The 13941-nt window shown below is 36.9% G+C and overlaps 1 pseudogene; it reads right to left on the bottom strand.

Annotated features, from left to right (window-relative positions):
* Window positions 1-12985: 12985 nt before the first annotated feature.
* LOC125361491 lies at window positions 12986-13467 on the bottom strand (annotated as a pseudogene).
* Window positions 13468-13941: the final 474 nt, after the last annotated feature.

The following is a 13941-nucleotide window of genomic DNA, read 5'->3' as shown; positions in this document are numbered from 1 at the left end:
TTCACTCCTCAACCTTCCCCAGTGTGGGCAAGCTGCCACACACTTCTGATAAAGTTGAGAGAATCTGTGTAACAAAGCCACTGGTCTTTTTTTAAATTAAAAAATATTTATTGTCAAACTGATGTACAGAGAGGTTACAGTTTCATATGTTAGGCATTGGGTACATTTCTTATACTGTTTGTTACCTCCTCCCTCATTCTCCTCTCCCCCCTCCACTTTTCCCTTCCCCCCACATGAGTTGTTCAGTTCATTTATACCAAACAGTTTTGCAAGAATTGCTTTTGTAGTCATTTGTCTTTTTTACCCTGTGTCTCTCGATTTTGGTATTCCCTTTCAGATTCCTAGTTCTAATACTAGTATACATGGTTTCCAATGTACTCAGATAAGATACAGAGATAGTGCAGGTAATCCACAGGAAGGGGATACAAGAAGATCATCAATAATAAAAGCTATAGTTACACATAGCACGTTGAAAGTAGTTACAACAGTGATATAACAATCGTTTCCATAACATGGAGTTCATTTCACTTAGCCTCATCTTATGTATTCATAAGGGTATAGCTGTTCGGCTCTTGTGATCCTCTGCTGTGACTTGCCTAAACCTGTGCTAATTATTCCCTATGAGGGAGAGCAAAGGGTCCATGTTTCTTTGGGTCTGGCTCACTTCACTTAGTATAATTTTTTCCAAGTCCTTCCATTTCCTTACAAATGGGGGAATGTCATTCTTTCTGATAGAGGCATAAAATTCCATTATGCATATATGCACCACATTTTCCTGATCCGTTCATTTACTGAGGGACATCTAGGTTGGTTCCATATTCTAGCTAATACAAATTGTGCTTCAATGAACACTGTTGTGTTGGTGGCTCTAGTGTGTTCTTGTTTGTGGTCTTTTGGGTAGATGCCCAAAAGTGGGGCTGCTGGGACATAGGGGAGCTTTATGTTTAGCCTTCTGAGTAATCTCCATACCGCTTGCCAGAGTAAAGCCACTGGTCTTTACAACAGAAAAATAGCAGATACCTAATCTCACTGTGGTGTCTGAATTCTGTAAGAAATGTTCTCCAACAACTTTTTAGTCCTATGAATTCCACTTACACTTGAGGTTTGAGGCCCTTATTTCTAATCAGAGCCATAAAGAAGATCTAAACAAGTTTCAGAGAATATTACATCTTTTGCTATCTAAGCTATAGAGATTATCTAAATAAGTGTTAACAGATACCAGCATCCTTCACTCAAGAATGGGACTGAGAGCATTTAATTTTTAAATAAAAATATCAATAGCGATTGAAATAACTTGAACAACATCAAATACATATGAATAGCACATAGAAATACTTGAAGTGGGTGATTTTATGAAACAGTGTACATTTTAAGATATGTAAAATACTTCTAAATGATTCTTTCCTAACAAGAGATGTGCTAACATTTCTTGTGTCAACACATTTATCACCTAAAGATCTAAGAAATAAATACCTATATTTCCTCCTCAGAGCAATAACTCTGACAGATATACTTACCCCATGACCAGTACATCACTATTACTAGTACATTCTTATTGTTAATTCAAGTAACCTTATTTTGTGAGGCCATTTTTGACTGCTGCGTTCTTTCATTCTAAGCCTAGAAATAATTAGGCTTACTTGGTATGTGTGCAATGTCAGGTAGAGTTCGAGTTAAGTTTAACTCATAAGGAAAAAATTTTCTTTGAGTGAAAGGTTAGTTTTAGACTGTAATATATTAGAACATTGCTTGGATATAGGCTTTATGTAGCTAGAGACTACTTCTTGCTTTGGTCTCTGTTATAGTCTTAGTATGTTTCATGGGAACTATTTACTACTTTTGCTGAAAAACAAGCAAATGGTAAGGACAAAATGATAATTAGCAATTCCTCATACTAATTTGTTTGTTATAAAATTGCTATTCTTTGCCCATGCATATACACACAAAAAAGACCCACTAAAAAACTAAGAATAGCCTAGATGAGAGAGAATAACTTGTCAGCCATGCCTGTGGCAGTGGTCATGGAGAGGAAGAAGAGGCAGAATAGTTCTACTCAATGTGGCTTGTAAGGATATGTTTTCCTTGGACTGTGTGCTTGGAGGTGGAGGCAAAGGGGAATTTAGGGAGCTGGAATCCATTAGATTCCCTATGTAATGTGTTGGTGATAGCATACAGTGAGTGCCTTGTCATGTTTGTTGTTGTTAAGGAATACCAAACTAAAGCTAAGTTTATGATGTGAGGGAATTCAGATACTGCTCAAGGATGTGGGGGGCAGTTAGAACCATTTTGCTTTGACACTTCAGTCAAGACAGCAGCTTCCTAAGTGGATGCATGCATAAATTTTAACTGGATAATTTTCCTTTCTTTCCTTGGCTCTTTTGTATGGCATTTCTGGGCTTGAATTCAGAATCTGGGAGCTCTCTTTGAGCCTTGATTTTTTTTCCCTTTATTTAAAAAGAGTCACACAGACTTTCCTGCTTGGGCTGGCTTTGAACTGTTGATCCATGCATCTCAGTCTCCTGAGTACCTAGGATTCTAGGCCTGAACCACCAAAGCCTGACTAGAATTTTGAACTTTTAAAGACTAGGTTTGAGGTAAACACAACTTAAATGGACAAATGAAGAGATTTTATTTATTCAGATTGTGACATTTATTTTACTCACTTCTGGTTATTCTATTAAAGTTTTCGTTAGGTTTTGTTTCCATTACTGGGATTTCAAGGATAACACACCATGTGACATTTTCCTAGGAGAAAGGTTTTTTTTTTTCAATTGGTTGTTTGTTTTTTGACATCTGAATATGTTACTAATCACTCAGGGTCTCTTAAGTTACCTGGATATTTTTTTCCCCCCACATACACATTTTCCTCATTAAATAATTAAAGCTATTTTCATAAAATAGCTTTCTTAATAAGTAGGACCTTTAATTGAGCTGTGGTAAATGGCATCTTTCTGTGTTCTCCTTTTGTTTTTTTCACATTACTTTGTAACCTCCATTTAATTAACAGTTACCAAGTGCCCAAAGGACCTGTGTCATTCACTGTAAGTTTTGGATTAAAAAACTGAAGAAAAGATGTTAAGTAATGCTTTCCTATTAGAAAAGAATACCCCATTCACATTAAAGTGACTTGAGTAAATAGATTCTAAGACCATCCCTATCTTTTTTGTTAATTTTTTTTTTTTTTTTTTTTGGCCATTCCTGGGCCTTGGACTCAGGGCCTGAGCACCATCCCTGGCTTCTTCCCGCTCAAGGCTAGCACTCTGCCACCTGAGCCACAGCGCCCCTTCTGGCCGTTTTCCATATATGTGGTGCTGGGGAATCGAACCGAGAGCTTCATGTGTAGGAGGCAAGCACTCTTGCCACTAGGCCATATTCCCAGCCCCTCTTTTGTTAATTTTAATTTCATTGTCAAGGTGATGTTCAGAGGGGTTACAATTATACTATGAGATATCATTTCTTTTTGCTTTTGGTTTTCTTTTCTGTGGTTTACCTACTGTTGTCATTGTATTTGATTTTGGTACCCTGGGTATTATACATACATTTATCTGAATTAGGGAAGGGAAGAGGAACAACACAATGCTGAGAAAAGAGACAAAGAAAGAAAATGGGAGAGAAGGGATTTATTCACTACCATCCTTATCTCTTTACTTAGACAAATCCATCTATTTCACCAGTAACAATAAAAGAAGAAACATCAACAACAAAAGCCAGTCTGTCTCTTATCTATCTTCCAAAGCTCATGAGTCTGACTCACATTACTTTCTATGTCTAGATTGTACAATTGACAAATCATTAATATCAAGTACCATAATGAAATGTTCATATTTAAAACAAGTCTCAGTATATTATTTATACATCTCTGTGGACAATCTTTGCATTTAATGTACAGGTCAACATGCTACATGTTAGAATGGAAGGCTTGTAGAAGTATTGTAGGAATAGTGTAGAGATCTACCCTTCCTTCCTCCTACTTACCACACCTACTATTTTATATCTTTCTCATCACATCTCTTCAATAGAATTTAACTTTCATAAAATTGACTGTGTTTTTCCAACAGGAAAAGTGTAGCAATGAGAAAGAGTAGGAAGGTATAAAATATACATATGTGGCTTAATAGTAGGTTAAAAATTCAGAGGATATATTATTCTTAATGTATCACCTCAGTTGACTCTTAATGCTTTACCCTTGCAATTTATTTCTGGGCTTGGGAATGGAGATGAGTGGTAGAGTGTTTTCTTATCATTAAGTGCAAGAACTTTGGTATGATCCATATCCCACTACCAAAAGCAAAAATGATAGAAAGAGATAAAAACAAAACTTGAGTCAGGGCCCCATATGTTGGAACACAGAAGGATATTCAAGAGAGGATTAGAATGAGCATTCCAGGAAAAAAAAAAACTCCCAGAGGGCAGGTGGTTTCCTGTGCTTCCTTTGGTTCTGTGATATTATTTTCTTTCTGGAAAGGAAATTTCCCAGTTCATAATGCCTGAATAAATGGGAACATTTAAGAAAGCATTGCATCTGTGGTGCAGTTTGTGGGGTGAGAGACAGAGGAAATAGGAACTCCTTATTATTCTGAGGTCACAGGTGGTGAATTTCATAAAACTTGTACTTGAGGAAGATGTGGGACTTGATTTATGGAAGGACGTGATGAAATGATTTTCAGTGGTGGGCAGAGGTGTGCAAATATTGAAAGTCCATTTAGGAATTTGATTTGCAACAGGTCAGCTTTGACACACAAACACAACTGTTTCGGTACTGGGTTAGATATGGAATTTAAAGTGCTGTAAAAATTTTGCTTTAGATGCAAATGAGAATATATATTACTACTTTGGCATGTATCAGAGGAAATGCAAAGCTTTGTGTGATATTTTCTGTAGGTGAGTAATTTTTGCTGTAAGTAAAGCAAAGAGGATAGTGTAACATGGAAATGGCTTTATTTAGAGGAAGATGAAAGACCTCTCATATCTGAAGGAAGCAATACAGTCAGATGCGTCCTTTCCTAATGGCATAGTGTGGAAGGCAGATTGACAAAATAGCAGAATAACTTGAATAAAATATAATCTTCAAGTGAGAAATGCAAATTCTAAAATTTAAAGTGTGCCCAAGAATAGAAAAGATTGACAATCACTGGGTTAGTATATTCCATACAAAACACTCTTTGTGAGATGGAAATATTAGCTCAGGCAAAGAGTGTGGGTGCATAAAACTGAGGGAATGGATTGCCTTTTTTTGGGGTCTCTTGCTCTATTTCCATGGCCATCTCAAAGATCTGGCCAAACAGGGAATAGCTCACCTCTGCCTGTGACCCTCAAGGAGGTCCTAAGACTCATCCTGTGTGTGATTTCTGAGCATGGAGAATGAATAAGGATAGTGAGGAAGAGATGGATTACTTACCATACACTGGTATTTGGCTGAATACCTAATGGGTTTGAAACCTGTGGGGAAGCATGCACCGAAAAAATGAAGAGGGGGGAAGAAGAACCTATAAAAAGACTGGGGCAATATATTTTCTTTTAAAAAGCCAATACTGAAGGGAAAGGAAGAAGTGGGTGGGAAAGTGAGCAAATGGTAGTTACACAGAAGTTTTGTTTGTATCCTCTAAAAAGAATGAAGCAAGCTATTTCATTTATTAGAAAGCACTTCCTAACTAGTGTTTTCTTCATCATTCCATTTCCCTCCTCCTCTTTCAAAGCTTCATTTGTAAAAGCAAACAAAAAAAACAGGAGCCCAAAAGACCCATGCTATCAAGTAAAAAACTGTCAAGGGATTATCGGGCGTAATCATATTTTCTCCATAAGGTTTTACATCTAAAGTGCTCACTTTACCATGAGGCAGCCACTGGCTCATGATAAGCCTCTGATACTAACATTAGTAATAGAAACAACAGCAATAATGGTATTTTAAGGGGTGATTATTATTGACTTTAACTGAAAATAGAGCAGTCAGCTAGGAGAAGATATAATTCCCCAAACCGTTCATTTCTTAAAGATAGTTACCTAATTAATTGCATGTATCATTACTCAAAATACAAAAAAATAGCACCTGAAGGAAGAATTAAAATATACTTTTTTTTTTTTTTTTTTGGCCAGTCCTGAGCCTTGGACTCAGGGCCTGAGCACCTTCCCTGGCTTCTTCCCACTCAAGGCTAGCACTCTGCCACCTGAGCCACAGCGCCCCTTCTGGCCGTTTTCCATATGTGTGGTGCTGGGGAATCGAACCGAGAGCTTCATGTGTTAGGAGGCAAGCACTCTTGCCACTAGGCCATAGTCCCAGCCCAAAATGTACTTTTTAAAAACATATGTTTGGGCTGGGGATATAGCCTAGTGGCAAGAGTGCCTGCCTCGGATACACGAGGCCCAAGGTTCGATTCCCAGCACCACATATACAGAAAACGGCCAGAAGCAGCGCTGTGGCTCAAGTGGCAGAGTGCTAGCCTTGAGCGGGAAGAAGCCAGGGACAGTGCTCAGGCCCTGAGTCCAAGGCCCAGGACTGGCAAAAAAAAAAAACTTAAAAAAAAAAACACATATGTTTCTGATACCATTAGCTAAAACAAAAATTCTTTTTAATTTTTTTCTTTATTGTAAAAGTTATGTATAGAGGGGTATGAGTATTATTTTTGTTGAACATTGTTACCCCCTCCCTTGTTTTCTCCTTCTATCCTTCCTCCAGACTCCCCTCCCCCAAAGTTGTAAAGTTTATTTCCAACGTGGTGTCTTGTGAGTATCACTGTTGCCTAAAATTCTTTGAAAGAAAGCTTAGGGCAAAATAGTGACACAATTTTCGTATTAGCTGTTTTATGCTGTTTTTTATTTTTAAAATTACTTTTTTATTATCTTTAAGTAGTTGTACAAAGGCATTACCATTCAACTTTGTTATTTTTTCCTGATTTTCTCCATGTCTAAATGTTTTCTGTTATTTGCAATTGAATAATAATGCTGATTTTTGTCAGTGTTTAATTGGTATGTTAGTAAGTTATTATCACTTCTAAATTTGAGTTCATAAATGAGAATTTGAAAATACTAACAGTAATTTTATACTGTAATTATGATGAGTGATGCAAGGGGGAAAAAACACCTGTCAAAACTCTGAGCACAATAGTTACACAGTAAGAGTTCAAGATACAGTGGCATAATAAAAATCCTCATTAGGAGAAGATAAGAGTTTTCAAGTGAAATAATAAAGGTACAAGTAAATACATCAATTTATTCATCTAAAACTTATAAGTTGTCTACTCATTTGACAAATTTTATTGTTTTCTAGTACTATTTATGAAGCTATGATATGGAGATTTAAAATGAACACAGTCATCTTTGCCTTTTTGAAGTCTAGATATTTTTCATTGATTTTGATGTATAAAATGATCCTATATCGAGGTTCAGAGTTCAAGCCCCACGATTGACCAAAAAAAAAAAAAAAAAAAAGAAAAGAAAAGAAAAGAAAAAAAAAAAAAAAGGAAAAGAAAAGACCATATGCTGAAAACAAGTAAATATGGCATTTAGGAAACAAAGCATTGATGAATATGTGCAGTTGTGGGGAATTTATTTTGACATAAGGGGTTTCACTGTATCTTAGAACATATCATTTAGGGATTAGCTTTAGCAGGCCTTGAGAGACCCATGAAACAAAATGCTTCCAAACATGATGTCTGTGAGGCTGACCTATTTGATCTGGCCAAGAGCCATTTAACAGCATTTAATACTCTAATAATATTAGTAATTTCTGGGTAATTTGAAATCTCTGTAGCCATTTATAAAGTCCTGTTTAAGCAAATTGCCATCTCCATCCAGAGTAAAGGAGACAAATATTTAATCAATATACAGGAGTGAAGAATAATCAATCAGAGTTGCCGCAAATGGCTGAGGTGAGCTCAAATTAAAAGCACATGACTGCTGCTAAGCCTGGAAGGAGAGAGGGTAAAGATTTATACTTATGAGGTTTTTCTTTCTTTTCTTTTTTTAACATCAGACAAATGAATTAAAACTATGAATTTTAATTGAGTTCACTGGATTGACTAGCTGGATAAAAATTGTGAGGGGGAAAAGCCTGTAATCCTTTTCCTTTCTATCAAACCCTGTAATGAATGGTAAACGACATATAGTTAATCAAGGCACATCATCCAGTTCTCTCGCTGAATCTTAGAATGTCAGACATAAAGGTGTTTTTAGATCTATCCTCTGACTTCATCGTTTGATGGATGGGGACACTAAGAACAAGGGCTGGGAAGTTATACATCCAAGGACATCTGCAAGGTAAGGGATTGGCTCCATTTTACCAAACACTACTATTGTAGTTGAGTGGAACAGATTATCATGGAAACAAGCATAAGAGAATTTCAAGTCAATGTCATTTAGAAACTGACATTCTGATTAGGTAGATAGATAGATAGATAGATAGATAGATAGATAGATAGATAGATAGATAGACAGATAGGCATATATATATATATATATTTGATTGCGGGAGAAATATGTAATATAAAATAAGTCACGTATTCCTTGTAGCTAGTATGAGTGAGAAGTAATTACAAAGAAGTAATACATGAAGTTTGATCTTAATTTTAAAATTAATGTGAAGTCTAGCTTGCTTATATCCTTAAGTAGACCTCAAATTCTATCTGGTCTCCATATGACATTTTGTGCTGAATTTCATAATAACCATTTAATAGAGAAATTTACCCTCTCTGTTTTGACATAAAGGAGAAATGCTGATCTTGGCAAATTCTATAATAATGATATTTGATGAGGGGAAAGGATTTTTAGTAAATGTCATCAAAACTAGATGTTCAAGAAAAAAAGAAATAAGAACCTGCACCCCAAATTAAGATAGACAGCAACCCTAAATTTGATAGGGGAAATACCAGGACTTCATTGTCAACTTAGTATGGGTAAAGATATTAGTCATTTGTCAAAAGACAAAGTTACAAAGAAATTAAAGATCTAGCGGCTATTAGTTGTGATTCTACAATGAAAACACTACATGTATGCTCTAGGGTAAAATGAATGTCTTGAATGGGGAAGCAGAAGCTAACTTTAGAAGTAAAATAGTAAAATTTAAATTTAAAAGGTTGAAGAAGCAGAAACAAATTGGTCATTTTGCAATAAAATTCCATGTAAAAGTTAAAGGGCATTTCTTTGTCATGCTAGCTAAACTATCCTCTTGGGACATTGAGTGGTTATCTCTTTTTATACCATGATTTCTAAGATCAGATAAATTAATTTTGTCTTGCTGATGTGGAGTATTAGCATGAATAACTCCATTTTGTTTTATATATTAGGCCCTAGTGCAGAACTTATTTCAAGACAGTTATCTGCTAGAAATTTTATTTAACAGGACTAAACAAAAGAAACAGAAAATCAAAAAGTTCCACTGAACTCCAACAAATTGGATGGATACTTTGGTTCATCAAAAAGTAGCATTAATGGGGCTGGGGATATAGCCTAGTGGCAAGAGTGCCTGCCTCGGATACACGAGGCCCTAGGTTCGATTCCCCAGCACCACATATACAGAAAACGGCCAGAAGCGGCGCTGTGGCTCAAGTGGCAGAGTGCTAGTCTTGAGCAAAAAGAAGCCAGGGACAGTGCTCAGGCCCTGAGTCCAAGGCCCAGGACTGGCCAAAAAAAAAAAAAAAGTAGCATTAAGAAGGGAAAAAGAGAAACTTTAGATCAAAACATTCATAAAATACATATATGTATATTTGTCTGGCTTGGGATACATATTACTAAAATACATGGCACTCCTACAGATCATCAACAAAAAAATACTCCTCCACACATGGCATACCTTAGGAAGCTATCCAAATGGACAATAACCATTTACAAAAGAAGATGACGCCACAGTCGGGAGAAAAATGGACATTAAAATCACAATATTATTGGGTGAGGGTGTCGCATGTGTGTAATCCTAAAACTTTAGGAGGCTGTGATCCTGAGGATCACATTTCAAAACCAGCCTGAGCAGAAACTCACCTACCAGAAAAATGCCAAAGTGGAGGCATGGCAGAACACTAGTCATGGTTAAGAAATATGAGCAAGAATGTGAGTCCCTGAGTTCAAACCTTAGTAATGTCAACAAAAAAAAACTCCACAAACAAACAAAAATCCCGGAGAAACAAAAAACAATATCATTATGTATTTATTAGAATGAATAAGTTTACAAAGTGAAATCTAATATAATAAAAGAAATGAAAGAACTTGATGGTAAAGGAGGGAAATAACTGAAATATACATATTGCTCTTTTTTATTGTTGTTGGTCATGGGACATGGAATATTGCTCTTGAAACCAAAATAGCTGTATGGTTCTTGGAAAATATTAGGTGTGTGAGTGTGTGTGTGTGTGTGTGTGTGTGTGTGTGTGTGTGTGTGTTGAACCTGAGAATAAACTCAGGGCCTAGGTGTAGTCCATCAAACTTTTACTCAGGCTATTCTAGTGATCTGTCACTTGAGCCACAGCTCTACTTGCAGTTTTTTGGTGGTTAATTGAAGTTAAGAATCTCAGAGACTTTCCTTCCTGGTATGTCTTTGAACTGTAACCTTGATCTAAGCCTCTTGAGTAGCCAGTACAATAGCACCCAGCTTGTTAGTAATTTTTAATAAAGTCAAGGATGAATTTACCTTAGTCATTCTACAACTATCTACCTGTCTAATTCTTCTAATGTATGTCAGAGACACAACATAAAGAGAATTATAGATCAATCTCTTTGATAAATATTGATGAAAAAGTATCCATAAAATTCAAGCAAACAGAAATAAACAACAAATTACAAAGATCACACACCATGATGAAACTGGCTTCATCCCAGGAATGCATATGTCAATGCCTATGTAAATCAATAACATATATAAATTGCAGAAAATGTCTTGGACAAAAGTCAATTTTTGTTATAAATGCTCTGAAGAAAATGGGAATAGAATGAATCTACTTCAACATAAAAAGGCCATATATGACAAACCTACAATCAATATATTAAATAAGGAATAACTGAAATCATGTCTCTTAAAGTCATGAACAAGTAAGAACATCTATTCTGTGCACTCTTATTCAATATAGTACTAGAATTCCGTGAAGCAGCCATAATTCAAGAGTGTAATTTTTAACTATGAGACTGGTTAGGGAAACCAGACAGGTGGAAATGAGGGTGAAACTAAAACGATAGATGGAGAACAATTTTGAAATACATGCAATTATGTATGAAACTGACGAATCTTAGTGAAAGCTGTTGATGAATAATGAGTTGTGCAAGTGGGGTAAGGTAAAGCAACAGAAAGGGTTATTCTGACTAAATTATAATGTATGCATATCTGAAATATAATCAGGAAACCCCTTGGTACAATGATTATAAACACAAACCAAAATGAATGACAGGAAAGCAAGTCACTTTGTGTTAGGGACAGATGCTTCTCAAGTGAACTGAAAGAGTAAATGAAAATCAATATGATCAAGGTAGTTTGTGTGTGTGTGTGTGAAATAAAATAATGAAATGGGTACACACTGCTTTAGAATCAAGAGGGACAAGAGAAACAGTAGATGGAGTACAGCTGGGATTATTATAAAATAAATACACATATTCATAAGTAATAAGATATTTTACATTTGTACTACACAATAATTGATAAAAGCATGATAGTACAAACATTCTGACTTTTCTCTGTGTCTCTGTGGCAGAATTTCTCAAACTTTGTGTCTTATATATATTTCATATATACGTCAGCTGTAATATCTGCTGATTCCCAGTAGCCCCACTAAATGGCACTCTGGTGGATTTTATACACTGTGCACTTCACAGCACAGTAAAACTGTTAGCCAATTTGCACAGTAGTCAATAGACATTGCAAAATACATACTAACTCAGACTAGAAGAGTTAGCTTTTCCTGTATACTTGAGTTTGAGGTCACTTAGTTTTATGAATGAGTATATATGCTGTCATTGAAATGGAGCTCCTCAAAATGACCAAGAGAAGAGAAAGCGGACATCACTTGCACACTAGTAATACTTCAGATTTACTTCCCTTTTATGGTGAGTTTTCTTTGTTATTTGGCAATATGTTTTGTATAAGCCTATAGTACAAAGTAGAGAGAAGTCTATCAACCTATTAAATATACATTAATACACTTTTAAATAATGACACATCATAAAAGATGAAAAGTCTGGAGTTTAAACAATAGATCAGAGATTCTGAGGTCTGTTTCAAATAGCCTGGGATAGTTTGATTATTTTTCTTTTCAAGATATCTTAAATTATTATCTTTAAGTAGTGTACAAAAGAGTTACCACTTAACAAAGCAGTTTATGAATACAATGTATCTTGATCTGTTGGGGACTCAGTTTTGGCCTTAATGGGGGAAGGGCGACAAGAGCTCCTGAGACGCTGCCCTTCCCCCAGCCCTGGGACAGTGTAAAAAGCTAGCCACTCCCACCTTCCAGCCTCAACCGGAAGAGAAGACCCCGCCCCTGGGGGAGGCAAACACAGGCGTGCCACCATGATAGGGACTGTCCTTCCCACAAAGGAAGTTTCATGACATCACCTGATGGACACGGTCTTTAGCCTATGAGTGGCCCTTTGGCCAGCCCCCCTCCTTTCCCACCATTACCGCTATATAAACCCCCTCCCAATTAAATCCTTTGAGATCCATTCAAACATCCAGGCGTCTCTCTGATGTCTTCTTCGCCAACACTCCTGAAATGTGAGGGGACCAGGGGGAGGGGAGACATCAGTGACCTTTCTTCAACTTAGCATAACCCATGAAGATACTCCTTATTCCTTCTGCTGGTGGGAGGGGTAGGGCTGAGTGTCTTTCATAATTTGAGTTCAGGCATTCCGCCAGGAGATAGGGGGAAGGGAGTCCTAGAGACTCCCACATTTGGGCATCTCCTTCGGAGAAGTGAGGAGAAGGGATCCATCAGGTCCCAACATTGATCAATGTCACCCCTTCAACATTTTTTTTTTAAATTTTGGACTATGAACATTTATTATTGTGTCTTTATCATTAAAATTTAGGATCTTGGTCTTTCCTTCTTGCCTTTGTATAGAGCCAAAAGTGACACATTGGCTACCTTGACGACCTTGAAGCGGACCCCGGGAATGTCACCCACTGCATGACCTTTTTGGCCAAATCCGGCAACCAGAACTTCATCATTTTCTTCAATAAAATTCAAGCAGCCATTATTGGACACAAAGGCTGTGATCTTCTTGCCATTCTTGATCAGCTGCACCCTGACACATTTTCTGATAGCAGAATTTGGCTGCTTGGCTTCAACTCCTACTTTTTCCAGCACAATTTCCCTTTGCGTGGGAAGCGCCCCCAAACGGGTTGGCCTTCAGGGCTGTGCCCAAATGGGCTTTCTTGTATTGTTTATCATGCCACTTCTGGTCCAGTCGGTGACTGCGGAGCTTCCTGGCTGTACGAAGACCGCAACACTTGCACATCCTGCCGGCGCCACAGGCCCGAGCGAAAGAGAGAAGCCGTCCAGGCCCTTCAACATTCTTATCCATCATTTCCCTACTCACCTCTTCCCTTATTCTTCTTTATTTTGTAAGCTATACTTTGAATACTGCCTTCATTTTCCCCTACTCTACTCTTCATTCATCTGCCCTTTTCCACTTGACTTTACCCCATTCCTTTCAAGAACCTGCTTTCTGGTGTTTTATTTTGATGAACTTTGATTTTTCACTTCACTATTCACCATAGCCAAGGTATGGAATCAGCCCAGATTGTGGTATGTAAGCAAAATGGAATTTTACTCATCCATTAGAAAAAAATGATATTATACCATTGGAAAGAAAGATTTGGGGAAATTATGGTAAGTGAAATAAGTAAAGCCCAAAAAGACAAAGGATTCATGTTTACTTTTACACGCAGAAGCTCAATTTAGCTTACAAACTCACAAGTAAATACAATGTGTGGTATGTAAGTATATACAGATATATTAACTGCAATAT

This window comes from Perognathus longimembris, chromosome 13 (assembly GCF_023159225.1).
Source record: "Perognathus longimembris pacificus isolate PPM17 chromosome 13, ASM2315922v1, whole genome shotgun sequence".
Lineage (NCBI taxonomy): Eukaryota > Metazoa > Chordata > Mammalia > Rodentia > Heteromyidae > Perognathus > Perognathus longimembris.
Note: the sequence above shows the minus strand (reverse complement) of the source record. Positions and strands in the feature narration are given on the sequence as shown.